The sequence below is a fragment of the Pongo pygmaeus genome, chromosome 3, assembly GCF_028885625.2.
Source record: "Pongo pygmaeus isolate AG05252 chromosome 3, NHGRI_mPonPyg2-v2.0_pri, whole genome shotgun sequence".
Classification (NCBI taxonomy): Eukaryota; Metazoa; Chordata; class Mammalia; order Primates; family Hominidae; genus Pongo; species Pongo pygmaeus.
The window spans coordinates 195457588-195477145 of NC_072376.2; the positions used below are offsets into that span (position 1 = coordinate 195457588).

The window sequence follows — 19558 nt, forward strand, 5'->3', positions numbered from 1 at the left end:
GTGGTGTTTTATTATGGCAGCCCAAGCAAACTAATACAAAAGTTGTTGGCCTCGTGTAGCAAGAGAGGAAACCAAAAGGCAGAGAAGTTGAGTTAAATAACCATGAGGTTGAAGAGCTCAAAAAATAGGGACCTTAGTCTGTCCGAAGTCAAAATCCACACTTTTTGCCACTTCATCACACAGGTTCTCTGTGTAACTACTCAGTCTTGCCCCATCTCAGTCCTTACCCCAGGGAGAAATTGGGCCTTTCAGCAGCTTCTTGGTCCAGGAAATTTGGCTCAGGCATCATGAAAACCCAAATTCCCTATGGACAATGCAGCTCCACCATCCCTCTCTTTGTTCGCAGAATTGGCACAAAAGCACCTCAAGATCATCTACTTTAACCCCTTCACTTTGCAGACAAGGCAGGAAGAAGTTAAGTTTGTGGCCGGCCTTTTCCAAATAGGATAACATTTTCCTCTGAATTTTCGATCCTCAATAGCTCAGCGATGTTATAATATGCATTTTAACACAATAATAGAAATTAGTTATTAAGTCATCTGGCAGGGTCCCAGCTCTGTTATAGGCTGCTTTTGACACAGAATTATGGCTAAACTGCTTTACAAGGGCCAAATCATTTTCTTCGAAACATAAAACACATGTAACCAGATCACAACCAGGCTTTATAAACAGACGTGTGTCTGTACCACTTGCTCAGCAGAATCCACTGTGGGCTCTGCTGCCTGTTTATGGATCTGTGGGTGCATCAGCATGAAGCAGTGTCCCAGGCAGGGTACTGGGAGGCACCCTAGCCCAGCAGGAGTGGCAATAGATGAACTGTCATTTTATAGCATCTACCTGCCTTTGACTCACACATCACCAAGAGTCAAAATGCACTGAAGCCTATTTTTAACAGCCAGGCAAAGGGAGAAAGACGTGTGAAGGAATTTAAAGTCTTCTCTTGAGAATGTAACACAAGCTACCCTCTAAAACTTTCTTGGGAGAAAGAGTTTTTGTTTGAGGGAGAATTAAAACTCAAACTCTGCTGAAAAGCACAAACAAAAGCTATTGTTGCTTAAGCAGGAAAGAAAGATGGAAACTACAAGATTAAGAAACGAGGCGGTGCGGGGCAGCAGTGGGGTCAGAATGTTTGGTTTGCAGGTAAGATGTGGTCTGCGAGAAATTAATAAGGGAGGAAAGAGAGAAAGATGTCACAATAGAATTAAATCAGAGGTCATGTCCTCAGGCAGATGTTCACAAGATCTATCACACTCCAATTAAGAGTCTACAACACAAAAACAAACGCGGTGTTTAAAAATGAAGGAGGTGGATCTTCAGAAAACTTCAAAAAGAACAGTCAGTGGCTAAGAGATCAGGGCAGGACAAGAAAGGTGAATGTGTTGGCTCCCATCCAATTAAGGACTGTTTCAAACTTTATGTCCAGATTATGGCATAAGAGGCTGCAAATTTCAGTGTCCACGGGGGTTATGTTACACGGTTACAGATGGCCAGAGTGGCGCCTGATGGGGCCAACTCCACACAGCATGGCTCAGCTCCAACCCACTGTTACCATGCAAGAAGCAGGCCCAGTACTGCCGGAGACTGTGACTTTTCTCAGACGTGGCAGAGTGGCAGAAATCTAGATTTGTATGTAAAACAGTGGACACTTGGTTTTTTTTGTTGTTGTTGTTGTTTTGAGATGGAGTCTCGCTCTGCTGCCCAGGCTGGAGTGCAGTGATGCAGTCTCGGCTCACTGCAACCTCTGCCTCCTGGGTTCAAGCGATTCTCCTGCCTCAGCCTCCTGAGTAGCTGGGACTACAGGCACATGCCACCACACCCTGCTAATTTTTTGTATTTTCAGTAGAGACGGGGTTTCACCATGTTAGCCAGGATGGTCTTGATCTCCTGACCTCGTGATCCGCCCGCCTTGGCCTCCCAAAGTGCTGGGATTACAGGCATGAGCCACCACGCCCGGCCGACAGTTGGTTTTTAATAATCTTCAGACACCTTGTGGACAAAGCAAGACCTGTCTGTAGGCTAATTTGCTCTCAACTCTCCAACTTCTGCTGTCTTCTTCAAGAGAAGGCCTCTGTGGTCCCCCAGATTTTCTCCCAATCCAGATCATCAGGCTCAGAATGAAAACATGCATTCCTTTTCTTCTGTCACTGCTCTGGACAAGAGCCATCAGCATCTCCCCATGGCCTTGTTGGTGAATTTCAAATGTTTCAGCCCTGCACTCAAGGCTCTGCATAGTCCCTGCAGTCTCACTCTACAAAGCTTCCTCCTGTGCTTCCCCACGGGAACCTGTGGCCCAAACTGGAAATTCTATGCATTTTCCCCTCAAATAAAATCTGTACATTCCTGCAGTCTCACCTTAGTTCTTTGTATATCTTCTATCCTTTTCTTTTTAAGACATAGTGACTTATTCTGTTGCCCAGGCTGGAGCACAGTGGTGTGATCATAGCTCACTGTAGCTGTGAACTCGTGGGCTCAAGCAATCCTCCCACCTCAGCTTCCTAAGTAGCTGGGAATGCAGATGTGTGACACAATGCCTGATTTTTTTATTTTTTTATGGAGATGAGGTCTCACTATGTTGCCCAGGCTGGTCTCGAACTCCTGGCCTCACACAATCAAAGTGCTGGGATTATAGGCATGAGCCACCATGCCCAGCCTCTTTCTCCTTCCTCCTCTTCTTCTTTTTTTTTTTTTGAGACAGAGTCTTGCTCTGTTGCCAGGCTGTCATGATCTCAGCTCACTGCAACCTCCGCCTCCCGGGTTCAAGCGATTCTCTTGCCTCAGCCTCCTGAGTAGCTGGGATTACAGGTGCCCACCCCCATGCCCAGCTTATTTTTGTATTTTTAGTAGAGACGGGGTTTCACCATGTTGGCCAGGATGGTCTCGATCACTTGACCTCTTGATCCGCCTGCCTTGGCCTCCCAAAGCGCTGGGATCACAGGCGTGAGCCACCACTCCCAGCCTCTTTCTCCTTCTTTATAATCAAATTCCAGTGACCACCTGATCCTTCAAGACATCACTCACATATATCCTTTCTTCTGGGCTCCTTGTGCTGCATGTTCTCTTCTTCTACTCTTCTACGAAGCTTCTGACATGTCTCTTCTAAACACATATCTCTTAATTTTTGGGGATGTATGGCTATCTCCTCCACCCAACCCTGAGAGTTTAGCTCAGGGATTGGCAAACCTTTTTGGTAAAGGGCCAAATAAGAAATACTTTTGGCTTTGTGGGCCCTATGATCTCTGTTGCAACTGCTCATCTGCTCAAAAGCAGCCATAGACAAGATGTAAGCAAATAGGTATGGCCGTGTTCCCATAAAGCTCTTCATAAAAACAGGTGGTCAGATTTTGCCTGGAAAGTACAGTTTGCCAACCTCTTGCCCTGCTTGGACAAGGACAGAGTCTTCTTGCTATTATTATACAATAGATAATAAATGTTCATTAGAGAATAAATCCCTCAAAACTCAATTCAAGTTGACTTCTTCCATAACCTTTCCTTGACAGTCACAGACACAGCAGCATTTTTCAACTTCTGAACATCTACAAGTACTTGGTATCCAGGTATCTCCTCATATTACTCTCGCCATCATTGTGTGATATTCACTTAATGTTGCTGTGATTAATTAGGGTTGATCTATATCATTTCAAGAGTCTTTGGTTCAAAATCCTTTGGGTCAGTTCATTGTCTTGTACTGCCACAGACTCGTATATTTTTGGGTTTTGTCCACTTCAAATAAATTATAAGCTTCTAGAGAATAAGCCATATCTAATTTTTCTTGGGATTGCTAAAATGCCTTATATAGTGCTTTTGTCATAATATTCATTCATTTATTCATGTAACACTATTTGTGGGACGATATGTGGCACAAACATAAAAATAAGCAAAATGGAAATGGCCCCTGCTCCAGTTGAAGTCAAAGTCTAGTGAACTAATGATTGTAGCATCATAAATTGAGATAAAATCTCTGAAAGAAAGTACATAATGTTTAAACAACGTTGCCCAAAGAAAGCAAACAAATACTGGGGCAAGTAGAGGAAGGAAGGGCAGGAAGGACTTCCCTAAGGAAGTAATGCTTGAATCAAGATCCATTTATTCAACCAATTCAGTACACATTATTTGCCAGGCATTATTCTAAGCACTTGGAATATAGTGGCAATCTAAGCAGACAGAAGTTCCCGCCTTAGTGGAGCTTGCTTTCTAATGGGAGCTGAAGAGTAAGTAAAAATTAGATTGAAAGGAAAAAGGGGTTGAATAACATTCCTGAAAGAAGGAACTGCATGTACAAGGATCCTGGGTGGGAGGGGGCGTGGCATCATCCTTGCAGTGGCCCGTCCCACTGTGGATGGGGGCTCGTTGAGGTGTGACCTCATAGGTAATGTAACCATATGATTTATTCTCTAAAGCAGAGCACTCTTGACAGTAAATGAGGCATTATGAATCATTACAACAAGCAAAAACTGGTATCGTTCCAGCAAATTGGATATATGAGCCTGGGCAAGGTAGCGAGACCTCATCTCAGCTAACAACAAAAATAAATACATAAATAAATAAACCAGCCCATGCCTGTAGTCCCATCTACTTGGGAGTCTGAGGTGGGATGATCACTTGAGCCCAGGAGTTTGAGGCTGCAGTAAGCAGTGATTGCGGCACTGCACTCTAGTCTAGGTGACAGAGCAAGACCCTATCTCAAAAAATAAACAAAACAGCCGGGTGCAGTGGCTTACACCTGTAATCCCAGCACTTTAGGAGGCCGAGGTGGGTGGATCATGAGGTCAGGAGATCGAGACTGTCTTGGCCAACATGGTGAAACCCCATCTCTACTAAAATGCAAAAAATTAGCCGGGTGTGGTGGTGTGCACCTTTAGTCCCAGCTACTTGGGAGGCCGAGGCAGGGGAATCACTTGAATCTGGGAGGTGGAGATTGCAGTGAGCTGAGATCATGCCACTGCACTCCATCCTGGACAACAGAGCGAGACTCTGTCTCAAAAACAAAAACAAAAACAAAAAAACAAAACTGGACATCCGAGTATCCTACTCATAGGCCACATAAAGATTTTAACGTGACCACATTGACACTTTTTAAAACAATCCTTCTCACTGCTGTGGAAAACTGATCTGGGGAGGAACTGTGTCAGTGTGAAGAGGCCAGTTGGTATGCTACTGCAGACATCCAAGTAATAGAGCAGTGTGGCCTGAGCTAGGGGGTGGGGAGCAGAGGAAATAGAGAGAGAGAAGGGAATAAATTTTAGAGGTATTTCAGAAGCAATTTTAACAGGACTTGGGTGATATTATTAGTGGTGGAAGTGAATGGAGGAAAGCATGGGTGAAGTAGAATGAGAAGGTCATGCTGGAAGGAAGAGAGAGTTTATATAGAGATTCAGGTGCCAAGACCTACTTTTGGCACCAGCCACTAAGCCAGGGAGTATTTTGAGACTGGTCTTGATGAATCTGAAGATTGCAGCTAACACCACAGTGTCCATCAGTGATGATTAGTAAGAGTATGACTGAGGCTTTGACACAGGAAAGAGGTTGATAGAGCAAAGTACTCCCCAATGGACAATGAGTAATAATTTGTGCTTTTGTCAAAATTGCTGGCGGACTTTGTATACTTTTAGGGAAGCAGAGGTTTTCATGGTGCAAGAAAAAGGATGAAGAGCAAGGAGGTGGAGGGTAGCTTGATATTGAAAATTCAATATTAGGTGCTAGAATACCAGAGTCAAGAGTAAAGAGTTGGCCGGGCGTGGTGGCTCATGCCTGTAATCCCAGCACTTTGGGAGGCCGAGGCAGGCGGATCACGAGGTCAGGAGATCGAGACCATCCTGGCTAACACGGTGAAACCCCGTCCCTACTAAAAATACAAAAAATTAGCCGGGCGCGGTGGCGGGTGCCTGTAGTCCCAGCTACTTGGGAGGCTGAGGCCAGAGAATGGTGTGAACCCAGGAGGCGAAGCTTGCAGTGAGCTGAGATCTTGCCACTGCACTCCAGCCTGGGTGACAGAGCAAGAGAAAAAAAAAAAAGCGTAAAGAGTTATAGGAAGTGACAACCAGACCAGCAAATAAGAGAGCAAGAGCCGTGATTTGTGGACACATTGATGTTTCAGAGAGACGTTTAGCTGAAATACGCAACCAGGACTATATCTGGAAGCTGAGTTTAATACATAATTCAGAAACCACCTTAACTCACTGCTTTAGTTTTAAATGAGATGTTGAAATTGTTGTCCAGCAGTAGTGCAGAGTTGACTCCTCATCAGTCATTTCTCTGGCCAGCACGTGCTTGCCCAGGTGGGAGAATTTCGTTTCGTTCTGAGAGCTTTCAGTCAATCTGATTGCATCTGACCGGGAAGGTCTCAGTAAAGATGTCACTTCACCCTTTTCCCTCAGGCTGAGTCAGCGAGGAAAGCAAAAGAAACTGAGTGGCCAAGGCTCTCGACTACATGTCAAGAATCCTTTGCCCCTTCCTCCCACGGTTTCATGCAACTTCACTGTTAGCCAATTATTGTACCCCTTTACCTAGGAGTACCCAGTTACAGAATTGTTAGATGTAAAACAATCCACTCGTCTTAACCATGCAGAGATACTGAAGAAGGAAAAGGAGCTTGAATAGCGAGCTCTTTGTGTGTGTGCATCTCTTCTTGCAATATGCTGATCCTCGATCACCTCTGCCTAACCCACGTTTCAAAACTCTTTGCAAGTAAGGAAGCGGAAATAGTTCCACCTGAGGCCAGATGTGAAACTCAGGTTGGGACTTGGAGCTGTAAAATATTGTACGTTGACTTCTTTCAAAATCAAAATATTCAATTACACAGCCATTAAAAAAGATGTTATAGAAGTATGTTTCAAGACATTGGAAGATATTCATGAGAAATTATTAAATCAAATACTAGATTATAAAAGAATGTGCTCAGTATAATTCAATTTCTATTTTTGAAACAGGTATAGAAAGGACTTGAGTGTAAAGTAAAATCTTAAAAGTAGTGATCTCTAGGTAGTGAAACTAGTAATAATTTTTATTTTCTATGTTTAGATTAACAATATTGTTTAAATTTTTCAGTAACAGGTACTACTCGTGTTATAAAAATGTATGTACTTTTAAATGTACTACCCAACACTCATAAACATGCACGGAAGCCTCACTATATTATCATCCATCCAATGAAACAGGAATATAACCTGGCCGCTCTCGTGTAATGACAGAACATTCAGTTCAAAGTTGGACAGGCCAGGCATGGTGGCTCACGCCCGGAATCCCAGCAGTGTGGGAGGCAAAGGCAGGAGGATCACCTGCGCCCAGGGGTTCAAGACAAGCCTAGGCAACATAGGGAGACCCCGCCTTTATAAAAAATTAAAAATTAGCTGGGCGTAGTGACATGCGCTTGTGGTCCCAGCTACTCAGGAGGTTGAAGCAGGAGGATTGCTTCAGTCCGGGGTGTCAGGGCTGCAGTGAGCCGTGATGACACCACTGCACTCCAGCCTGGGTGACAGAGCGAAACCCTGTCTCAAAAAAAAACAAAGATGACTACGTATCGCTGCCTTGCTTTGCCACCTTCGGTAATTTAGGAGACTTCACTGTGCCTCAGCTGTCCCATTTGTAAAACAAGAATCATAATGGTTGCTAATTCTAAAGTTGTAAGAATAGATGAAAAAATGCTTACAAATTGCTTAACATAGAGTAAGCTCCTGAAAAATATTAGTTAATCTTATGATTACTTAGGTAATACTCTTCTTGAATAGGTGCCAAGAAGTTTCCAGAATTGAGTGTTATATTTTGTGGGCACAAAGTGCTTCAAAGAAGGATGTCTCAAGCCAGGTGTGGTGGCTCACACCTGTAATCCCAGCACTTTGGGAGGCCGAGGTGGGTGGATCACAAGGTCAGGAGTTCGAGACCAGCCTGGCCAATATGGTGAAACCTCATCTCCACTAAAAATATAAAAATTAGCTGGGCGTGGTGGCACGTGCCTGTAGACTCAGCTACTCAGGAGGCTGAGGCAGAAGAATCGCTTAAACCCGGGAGGCGGAGATTGCAGTGAGCTGAGATCATGCCACTGCACTCCAGCCTGGGCGACAGAGTGACGCTCTGCCTCAAAAAAAAAAAAGAAGAAGAAGAAGAAGGCTGTCTCTAGTCAAGGCCAATGCCAAGCACATTGCAGAAGCAGTGGTTTTATGGGAAACTGTTAGAGAAAACCATTAGCCAGAGGGGCTGACATTTCCTGTCCCTTGCAAGCAGTTATCCTATAGCATATCTGATACTTTTAAGTGACTTGGCTCCCCGTAGATTCTTAATCCATCCAATGCAGAAATTCTAGCACTGAACCTAGGAAGAAAAAAATGTTACTATTCCTGTGTCTTTTAGGTTACTCTGGGCACTGAACTGAGGCTTTTGTATATGGAGTGACTAGATAACTTCAAGGATGGTAACTGATGATACCAAAACCCTATTGACTGAGTCATTTTATTGGAACTAAAGAGAGTTTGGGGTAGATATATATTTGTGGGAACATAATTTTACTTGCTTAGGGTTGTTTAAACATATACAAAAGTAGAGGGAATATCGTAATTGCCTTAGTTCATTCAAGCTGCTACCACAAAATACTACAAACTGGGTGGCTTATAAACAACAGAAATTCATCTCTCATAGTTATGGAGGCTGGGAAGTCCAAGATCAAGGTGCCAGCAGATTCAGCTTCTGGTGAGGGCCTGCTTTCTTGTTCGTAGGTGGCACCTTCTCTCCATGTCCTCACATGGCAGAAAGAGCAAGGCAGCTCTCTAGGATCTCTTTTATAAGAGTACTAATTCCATTCATGACTCCATCCTCATGACCTAATCACCCCCGCCAAAGGCCCCACCTCTTAATACCATCATCTTGGAGGTCAGAATTTCTACATATGAATTTTCAGGGACACAAACATTCAGACCATAGCAATAATGAACATTCATGTACTCACCACCCAGCTTTCGCAATTATCAACACACATACAATACTGAAAAACACATATATTAATTGAAAATTTCAAAGCACAATTATATGATTTGCCCCTTTAGTTATCTGTGCTGAGAAAGCATGGAAGAAGTATCTGAGCTTAGCCCACTTGGCCAAATCTTGCTTTTGACCTCAGCTGAAACAGAAGAGCTGCTACCTTCCTATTGTAATACAGAGAGAGAGAGTTCCTAAATGCTGACATTGATAACCACCAAATACAAAACAATTACATGGGAACATGATGCCACATGTGTTTTCAATACCAAAGGCATCTAGGAGCCTAGTTTTTCAAGAAATGCTAAAGTGTACATGTCTATGAATATGTAGTACGCAATTCACTTTATTCTGCCTACTCTGAATGGCCTTTATTAAGGGGTATTTTATGTGGATTCTGTGTGATAGAGAAAAACGTGCCACTCTTTGGCAACATAATATACTAGACCAGTTCTCTTTTTTTGAGATGTCAAATATCTACTTTATTATAGTGAGAAAGTGACAGTCAATTTAAATCAAAATTTATGGAGAACATTAGTAGCTGGAAGGACTTTGGCTAATCACTGTAATGTCCCCAACAAATGGTAAATGAAAGCATAAGGAAATTGAGTTAACACAAGTTAAAAGTTCACATACTTAAGGAATTATATTAGAAGACCTACAACTTAATTAAATTATCTGAAACTGCTCATTTAGCTTCTATTGTACCAGTGAACATTTATGCAATTTTACTGTTAGATATGTATTAAGTAATAGGTTTGAACTGGGTCAAATTGGGAGAACCCTAATGAGGCAGAACAGGGGAAAGTTTAATCCATCATAAAGCATCATTTGGAATCTTTATATTGAATATTATTAGGCAGACATTTCCCTGGTTAGTTGGTTACTCTCTTATATCTATCATTCTGACATTGTGAATAATTGAAAAATCAAACAGGAACTTTGTACGTGGAAAAAATAATCTGATGGAGAAGAAATGTGTTACTGATCACCTAATTTTTTATTTTTTTTTAGTCTTGCATTTGCTTTTTCAACTGTAGAAGTTCAAGAAGTGGTAAATGTGCTGCATTTTAGACGTTAAAGGCATTGTTAACAGATTTGACACAAAAGATAATGTTATGAGATGCAAATGACAGAAATTTACATGTAAAATCACATACTTAATATTTATTTCTTTATTCTGAATACATTTAAAGTCAGTAAGTTCTTAAACCTGAGGTCTTCAGCTATAGAATTGTTTCTTTCAAAACACTTTTTAATATACAGGGCAGGGTATTCAGTAACTGCATATACATGGCACTTGTCTCTTTATGGCTACTAACTTAACCTTTTTGAGAAGAGTTGGTCTCCATAACTGAGGTTTGCCACAAATTACACATGTATGGACTCTTCCTGGGGAGATCTGTTGGAAATCCAGAATGGAGCTGTGCTCTCTTACAGAGAACCCCAAAGCAGCTGTGAAGCTTTTACTGCAGTTGAAAAAAAAAAATGTGACCTTTAATTCAGTCCTTAGAAAACAATTTAGATGTCAAAGTGTAATTTTTTAAAGCCATAAGACCTTTGGGAAAATTCTGCCATTTTTTTTTCTCTTCTGATGGAACTATATTGAAAAAAATAAATTATTTGCCATGATACTTGGTAACATACATGCACACACTAAGAAATGAGGAAGAAAAAATATGGCCTCCCGCAGACTCGTTTCTAGCTGCTTGCTGGGGGGAAAAAATAAGCTGCCTCCTCTCCGCTGCATTTAGAGAATTAATTCTCATATGAAATGAAAGGTCCCGTCCAATCCTATTTCACGGTAGCTTTGAGTGCTTGACTGTACCCAAAGCAAAGGGCATTACTTGATTGTTCACTGTTGACATCACTTTACACCAGAAGGTGGCAATTATTTTAATAATCACACTAAGAAATCTGTTTTGCCTTCGGATTAGATTTTTAGAGATAGTGTTCATTTGATTCTTGTCAAGAAGATGCCTTTGAAAACCAGTAGCATTCACTTACAGATTTATTTCTCAAGTTGGTTTTTCACTCCCACTAATTGGCTAAAATATTGCACCTCTTTTAGAATATAAGCTGCAAAATTTGTATATTTCTCTTCATTAAACCTTATTTGTTGACATGAAACAATTAAAAGGATGCTATTTAAGATGACAACACAGATGAAGTGATATCACGATAGAGTATAAGTAGATGCTGACTATCATTAAAAAATGAAGAATGCACTTAATTTTTATTTACAAGGAAAACTGGTGAAGAATTTCTTCAGTTGACCATGACATCTTAGAAATGTAGTGGATTAATAAGATTTATGTCGATACATAATGAAAAATCTTTCACATATAAATCATAAGGCATTTATATCTAACTTACCTCACAAAGTGGCAAAATCCCATAAATTCCTCAATTAAACCTGAGTGGAAGATAATAGCCTTCTTGAAGCCCAGCAGTTCACAGAAAGCCTATCACCCTTCTGAACCGTATGACAAAATGCAGAGAAACATCCAAAATACCAATACGCTGGAACTGCCTGAGAATGCGTCTCCTAAGACAATTTTCCAAAATCTGTCATCTGAACACTGTTTGCCATCCATAAAGAAAGAGGAAGAGGAAGGGGAGGTAGAGAATAATGTTGGCTCTGTGAAACCGCAGCATTCTTTCCAGATGGTCTCTTTTTCCACAGCTTAGGTTACCTACATGACAAAAGGATAAGAGGCCAGGGGTGAGCACTCTTTTTTTTGTAAAACTGAGAACTCCAGACATTTGTCATCCAGAAAAAATGCCTGCCTCTCAGCAGGATAGATTTTTTAAAATTTTTCTCAGTGCCTTTCTCTAATTGGGCTTCCTCAACTTTTCACACATCCTCTCCCTGAACAAGTCCACAGAAGCCAAAGTTCTCCCGCACCTAGTCACCAATGGCAGGCCCATAAATCACAAGAAATTACACAGGATTTTTTTTAACAATTAACGCCTATAATGTGGGAAAACATTTTATAATATATAACATATTAAAGTAATAGGAAATAGCATGTCAGATTTCTCATTAGTAAATTGTAATAATGGCTAACATAAAAATGTGCCTATCTATTAATATTTTTTCTTCAATTCACACTTAAAAGAAAAATATTACAGTGTCTTAGTATCTGTGCAATACTCATGTAGGAATTTATTATGCCGAAGTGATCTGGTGTGCCTAAACTAGCATGAGCAATATGAAAATTTAAATATAGCTGAATGCCCATTCTTTAATTTTACTAAAATAATGAAAAAACATATATTATTTGAGCTTACGAAACATGTAAATATGAATTCAAATGGAGCATATATTTTCTACATATATATTGCGTTTTTCTACTTAGTATTAAAAACCATTTCTCTTTTTATGCTTTGCTTTCTTTTGTCCTCTAAAAAGAAAGAGAAGTATGAATCTCGAAAATCATCCACCAACTCTCATATTAGGAAAATTTTCCTTTTAACTTTGAGGAATTATTATAAGTTGTGATTTAAATAATAGCTTGTAAATGTTGACGGCATAAGAAGTCCGTAAATAGTTGCTCTTCCTTTGAAAAAGGCTGACACTAAAAGTTAGGGTATTTGAAGGGTTTTGTTGGTTTTGGGGGAACTATTTAAATGTAAATATTAAACTATTAAAATAAGACTTTGAGCAAGAATTGATAACACGGTATAATGTCTTTTACCTCCCAGCTATCAGTCTGACCCTGACTCAGGCCTCCGGAAGAAGCCACTTGCTAGTCACAGTCTGTCTTGCACCCAGACACGGCATCTCAGACACTGCACAAATTAAGAAGTCACCCTCAAAACCTCTATACAGTGCAGGAATACAGCTAAGACACCATTACCCAAGTCTAACATCTGCAAATTCTGAAAAGCTCTTCATATTAAAAAGAAGAAGAAAGAAAAGGAAACATTTGCCACCTTCTGTGTCTTTTCTTGCCACGTGTATCTGCCCTCATGTGCAGACACTTTAATATTAGACGAGAAAATGGGACAGGAAGCTGTGATAGAAGAAGAGAAGTGGAGAGAGAGCTGAAATATATCCATTTGTTTTCTTTCAAATTCATTTTATGGGCTTTTTGTAGGAAGGTGTTTTTTTCTTGATTTTTTGCTTTATTTCTGGCATCAACTATCTTTGAGTTTGCTTTTGAGTAAGAAAGATTGAAGAGCAGATGAAAAGCCAGATGCAGTGGTAGGCTGCGGTGGAATTAGGTAATAGTTGCAAAAACCTGCTTAATCTTTTGTTTTCTTTTTGGTTTGAGCACGCTTAGAAATAAAATGGGTCTCTAAATCACAGATTATGGCTCTGGGGAATGTAAAAGACATCTTTTGAATATAAAGAATACTACACTGACAGGCAGGAGGCCTTGGAAAGTACCAACTTTGCCAATTGCTCACTGAGTATTTTTTTAACAAGTCTTATTACCTCTAGACCTTGATTTTTTTTAAATCTCTGAGATTATTCTAACATTGTATGTTAATATTTTGAGTTTTTACCGAAGCATGTTTGGCCCAAGGAAGACATATAATGACATTGTTTCGATCATTGTGTTTCACAAATTCAGAACAGAATTGCTCACCAGACACAGATCTGGGCACAAACCCCCTGAGCTGATCACACAAACACATTCTGAGTTTCCCCTGTCTGTAGGCTTGTCTGAGCTCCTGGGCTACAGGAAAATGACTCCCAGGATTGAATTCAAAGGATGCAAGTAAACATTTACTAATTGAAAGAAGGGTTCATTTTATGCTGATTTACAAAACACGTTAATTCCTACAAGCTAAGTCTGTTTTTGTTCAGGGTTAATGTGGGCCAGTAGATGGAAAATTGTTTTAAAACTGAAATAATAAACTTCTGGGAGAACACACAAAACCCTTACTGTGTCCAACTTGTACTGAAGGGAAATTCCTCTTCATTGGACAAAAACGAAGGCACATGGTATACCAGGAGACCGTTTGGTGCTTGATGTCAATGAATCAGGAGCATCAGAACTATTTTTCTTGTATTAAGCTTTTAGGCTGTGTTGTGCCAACTTGCACGGGTTGAAGACAGCATTAATATTAATGAAGGATGGAAGTCTGAGAGGCAGTGACTCTCACTTCTCCACCCCCACCTTGCTTCCTTTCATGCTAAATCCATTAGTATAGATGGATCGACATTAATACACAAGAAGGACAGAATAGCTCTCCATTTGGGGACACTTTTACTTGACCCTTGGCACACATTGCCCATATGTGGCCACAAGACGTTTGACCTATTCAATGGCATTTATTCATTCATTTATTTATTCTATGTGCTTCAAACCAATTTCTCCCTAGGTACGTTACACTTCTTACACTTAGAATGTATTAAAAAGTTAAAATCTCTGACAAGGAGTATATCAGAAAGAACTTGAGGACAGAGTCTGTCATTCATCTTTGTAACCCTTAGGAGCTTTAGATCCAGCTTTGCACAGTGTCTTCTACACAGTAGGCGCTACATAAATGCTCACTGAATGAAACTGAATCGAATTGCATTGTCAAATTCTAAACTGTTTCATGTGATCTTATTATAACCTTCTTATCACCTCCTAGTAAGAAGACGCAAATCTTAAGATGTATATATATACACACACATATTTCTAAAAATAATTTTACTCCAGTGAATACAAGCAAAACATATAGTGAATGTTTCTATAAAAGCTAGATATTGAATACTTTAAATCTTATATTTACAAATGATTTTCATCATGGGTATGAAAATAAGCATGGGGCTTTCTGGATCATTACAGAAATTTGGGTTAAAACTATACCATATAGCTGTAAGGGAACATGTAAGTCATCTGATCTTGTGTTCTTCAAAGGGTATTCCTTGTCACCCAGAGGTTCCTTCAAGCACTCCCAGGGTTATTAGGAGGCAGGAAGGCAGATAAAGTGGTACAGGCAGCGTCAAAGGCACTCAGCTTTCTTCCCAACCTTTCAACAGAGAAAATGCATTTCATAATACATGGGGCTTCTCTGTACAAATGTATTTGAACGACAAGTGTCCACTGCTTTAAAATAATTAAAGCACAATCTTTAATTTTTTTAAAGAAGGGAGAGAACCACACTTTGGGAGGCTGAGGTGGGCGGATCATGAGGTCAGGAGATCAAGATCATCCTGGCTACCATGGTGAAACCCCGTCTCTACTAAAAATACAAAAAATTCACTGGGCGTGGTGGCAAGCACCTGTAGTCCCAGCTACTCAGGAGGCTGAGGCAGGAGAATTGCTTGAACCCGGGAGGCAGAGGTTGCAATGAGCCGAGGTCAGGCCACTGCACTCCAGCCTGGGCAACAGAGTAAGACTCTGTCTCTAAAAAAAAAAGAGAGAGAGAGAGAGAGACCCAGAGCAAAGGACTGAACGTTTGTGTCTCTCCAAAATTATTTCATGTGTTGAAATCTTAACCCACAAGGTCATAATAGAATGTGGGGTCTTTGGAAGGTAATCAAATCATGAGGGCGGAGCTCTTAACGAATGGGATTAGCACACTTAAAATTAGTCCCTCAACCCTTCTACAGTGTGATATGGCTCAGAAGACAGTGGTCTATGAATTGGGAAGTGGGCCCTCACCAGACCCTGAATCAATTGGCACCTCAACCTTGGGCTTTCCAGCCCCCAGAACTGTAAGAAAGAAACTTCCGTTGTGCATAATCCACCCAGACTATAGTATTTTGTTATAGCAGCCTGAACAGATGAATACAACCATTTTACAAACAGGTAATCTTAGGCACAGAGATTTTCTGTCATTTTGTTAAGGTCATATCACATAGCTATGGAGTTGTGCCAAAAGTTAGGTCTCCTGATTTTTGGACCAGGAGGTCCAGTCACAGCTTACCTAGGCAGCAGAGAAAAGGTAAGAGAAAGAGACTTTCTTAGATTAAAATGGGTATGCCCCAACCTAAATCTTTACAGCTACAACCACAGGAACTCAAAAGAAAACTAAAAATCAACCAAAAATCAATTAAGGCGCTAACACTGACTTGCTCTCCCTGCTAGCCACAATAATTAACAAGAGGCTAATACCTAGTGAGGATTTATTGATTTTTTTAAAGAAAACTATTGGACTCTCTCTCATGTAACAGAAGACAATACTTTTCTGTTTCTAACCCCTTTGGCTTCTAAGAAATATACATAATCACTGGGTTGCTTCAGGGCACAGGTCCTGGGTATAGTGCATTCCATTGTGTTCAAAATAAACATAATATTTCCTAATTTATAATTATATCTTTCAATTTGATATTAATTGCATATGAGATTCTATTTTCATCAATCACTGTTTTTCTATTTATTAGTATCCATTACTAATTATTAGATTTTACCAATGCCACCAAATGTAAATATAGAGTATTAGCTATCAGTATCTTCGATGAAAAGACATAGTTTATTGCTTTTTAGTAAAGTTTAATACTTTTAATATGCTATCATATTCACAAAGCCAATGTTGACTCAGTGCATCTAATTCCTGGACTACAACAAAAAATAAAATAATTATTTTCATTATTAGCCAACTGAAATCTCCATGGATTTTAAAAGGTTTAGTATCTGAAATTATTTATTTGATAATCAGGCTCATGCTTTTGAACTCTTCAAAATTGCTCAATGATAACAGACTTCAAATTCTGTATATAATATGCACAAGTTAATTCACCTTTTCTAAAGGTGACATTATTTTAAAGACAGTGAAGAAGTACTTTTAAATAAAACACAACCCCAGTCTCTGGGAATATGTAAGGGTGTGCTTTTACAGTTGATAAGCAAAAGCAATCATGTTTGGCAACAGACCACCCCATAGTGGGAACTGCTTTCCAGCCTGGTTTTTGTCAGACCAGCAGCTGCTCCATCAGTCAATTAGTGACCAGGAACAAAATGCATTTTTTAAAATCAATTAGCAGCCCCTCCAACTGAATAAAGATCCCTGGGTATGCTTTTCATCAACAAAACAAGAGCCAGGAGTGAATAAAGCTAAGGAGCTCATAAATTCTTGGAAGTAGAGTCCTAAAACCTGAGAAAGCCATACAGAGGTTAACAGGTTGGACCATGCCCTCGGCAGGACTCCAGTAACTCACTCCAGGCAGACAAGAACCATATATATACATGTACATATATATATGAAATGTGTGTGTATGTTCAGAGAATGACATTTCCCATTATTTCTCAGTAGCTTGTCTTCCTAACAACCTTCACTGAAAGGAAGCCATTGATATTCAGCCTCTATGCCACATTTAGCCCTAGAAATGCAATCATGTGCCATCCCAAGGTGGATCGTAGAATTGCTATTTATTATCTCCCATAAAATCATTTGTAATTCTAGTATTAAACATCCTTTCTGTCTTCTCTAGAGAAATAATAACCATTTATTTAATCTTTCTTCTTAGGTTTGATCTTCTAATCCCTTTGTCCTACTTCTAAAATGGCACTGTTATCCTAAATCTAATTTTCTTGGCACAATAGTTTGTATACATTAGATGCTTTAACAATATTGAGTTATAAAATTATTATTTCCCCTTGTAATAACATAGTGAGTATTTGAATACAAGGATATAAAAGCTCCCACTAAACACATATCAGTTGACCGAGTTTCAGAATGGAGAAAAGTAGAAAACGTAATTCCCTCTCAATAAAAAGAAAGGCAAGAGTCCGCCCTCAGAGCCAACAGGCTGATGTGTACTTACTGCAAAGCACGGCAGGCCAATTTGAGAAGAGCAGCCAAAAGATAACTAGAACTTGCAAAACAAGTTCCAATAAACAATCCAATAAACAAAAAGTATACTAGGGATTTGAACTGAAGAAATTTACTGCCAGGAATGAGTTGCAAGGGTGAAAGGGCAAAGGGGATGCTGAGGTGACCTAAATATCAGTGATCACTGGAAGCAAAAGCAACCCTTCGGGCTGAGGTAGCCAGGTGGTGGTAACTGCAGAAAGGACCTTGCAACCTGAGGCCAGGCGAACTAATGGAAGGAGGTGAGGTTTTGAGATCTAGGAGCTCAAAGGAGGAGACCTGCGTACCTGGTGCTCAAACCTTTGAGATAAACCAGCACAATGGTGGTTTGGCTAGGAAAGAGCAGGACGGCTGGTGATGGTGCCTCTGAGGGGCACATCCTAGCTGGTGCCGAGAATGTCAATGAAGCTTGATGGGGAGCCTTAGCTCTTTTCTAATAATGGGTGGTTGCTAACAGGCTCTGGAAATAGAGGCTCTTTTTGCCTTCTCCCTGCCTTCTAATTGTCTACCATTTGCAGAAACTTACAAGAAGCCAGTTTCACGGGAGCGTGAGAAATGTCGTTTGCAGACTCCTACCCCTAGCATCACCAAACAAAATAGAGAAGGGTGGGCTTGAAGCTGAGAGGCAATTGATAAATAACCAGCACGCATGTGTGACTGAAATAAGGTGCCCCGACTCAATTTTGTTCTTTACAAGAATAAAAAGGGTCATTCCAGGTTCATAGCTGTGCATCAGTCCTGTAACCTGGCAGTTGGGAGAGTTAAATAGATTACTGCATTTTTGAGGAGGCACAAGAACATCCAGAATAAACTACAAGGCCGGGCACAGTGGCCCACACCTGTAATCCCAACACTTTGGGAGGCCAAGGCAGGTGGATCACTCGAGGTCAGGAGTTCAAAACCAGCCTGGCCAACATGGTGAAGCCCCATCTCTACAAAAACATACAAAAATTAGCCAGGCATGGTGGCACACACCTGTAGTCCCAGCTTCTCGGGAGGCTGTGGTGGGAGAATCACTTGAACCTGAGAGGCTGCAGTGAGTTGAGATGGTGCCATTGCACTCTAGCCTGGGCAACAAAGGGAGACCCTGTGTAAATAAATAAATAAATAAATAAATAAATAAATAAATAAATAAACAAACTACAGGGCAGGCATGGTGGCTCATGCCTATAATCCCAGAGCTTTGGGAGGCCAAGGTGGGAAGATTGCTTGAGCCTAGGAGTTCAAGGCCAGCCTGGGCAACATAACAAGACCCCATCTTTGCAAAAAATTTAAAAATTAGCCAGGCGCAGTGGCATGCACCTATTGTTCCAGCTACTTGGGATGCCGAGGTGGAAGGATCGCTTGAACCCAGCAGTTTGATGCTGCAGTGGCCATGATTGTGCCTCTGCACTCCGGCCTGCGCAATAGAGCAAGACCCTGACTCAAAAATAAAAATAAACATAAATCTATAAATAAATAAAAGAATAAGCTGGCATCTTCCATTACAGATTTTTTTTCTGCCTGATTGGTGTTTTAGGCAATCACAATTTCAATTCCCATGGGTAGAAATGAAATCTTTAGTCAGTACAAAATATTAATATAATTCACTGAAATTTAAGGTTAAGGTAGAAATCCTCTTATCTACATAAAGGCTTTTCAAGTACATAGGACACTGTAAGGATTGGCTGAGGACAGGCAAGATCCAAAGTAAAGTGTGTCTGATTCCTCTATGCCTATCTAAGAATCCCTACTCCTTGTCCACTGTGTGCCCAGAAGCTGGACCCCTACCAGTATCCCAACTCCAAAATTTTCTCATGTCCACCTCACGCTTGTCTCTTAATGTCACTTGACTATG

General features: G+C 40.5%; 1 long non-coding RNA gene across 1 annotated transcript in view; it reads right to left on the reverse strand.

Annotated features, from left to right (window-relative positions):
- Window positions 1–19558, reverse strand: part of LOC134739488 (uncharacterized) — an 89586-nt gene that overhangs the window by 62627 nt on the left and 7401 nt on the right. Inside the window, exon 2 of the long non-coding RNA XR_010126182.1 lies at window positions 11341–11660. This is a non-coding gene — a long non-coding RNA (uncharacterized LOC134739488). The remainder of the gene's footprint in view (window positions 1–11340; window positions 11661–19558) is intronic.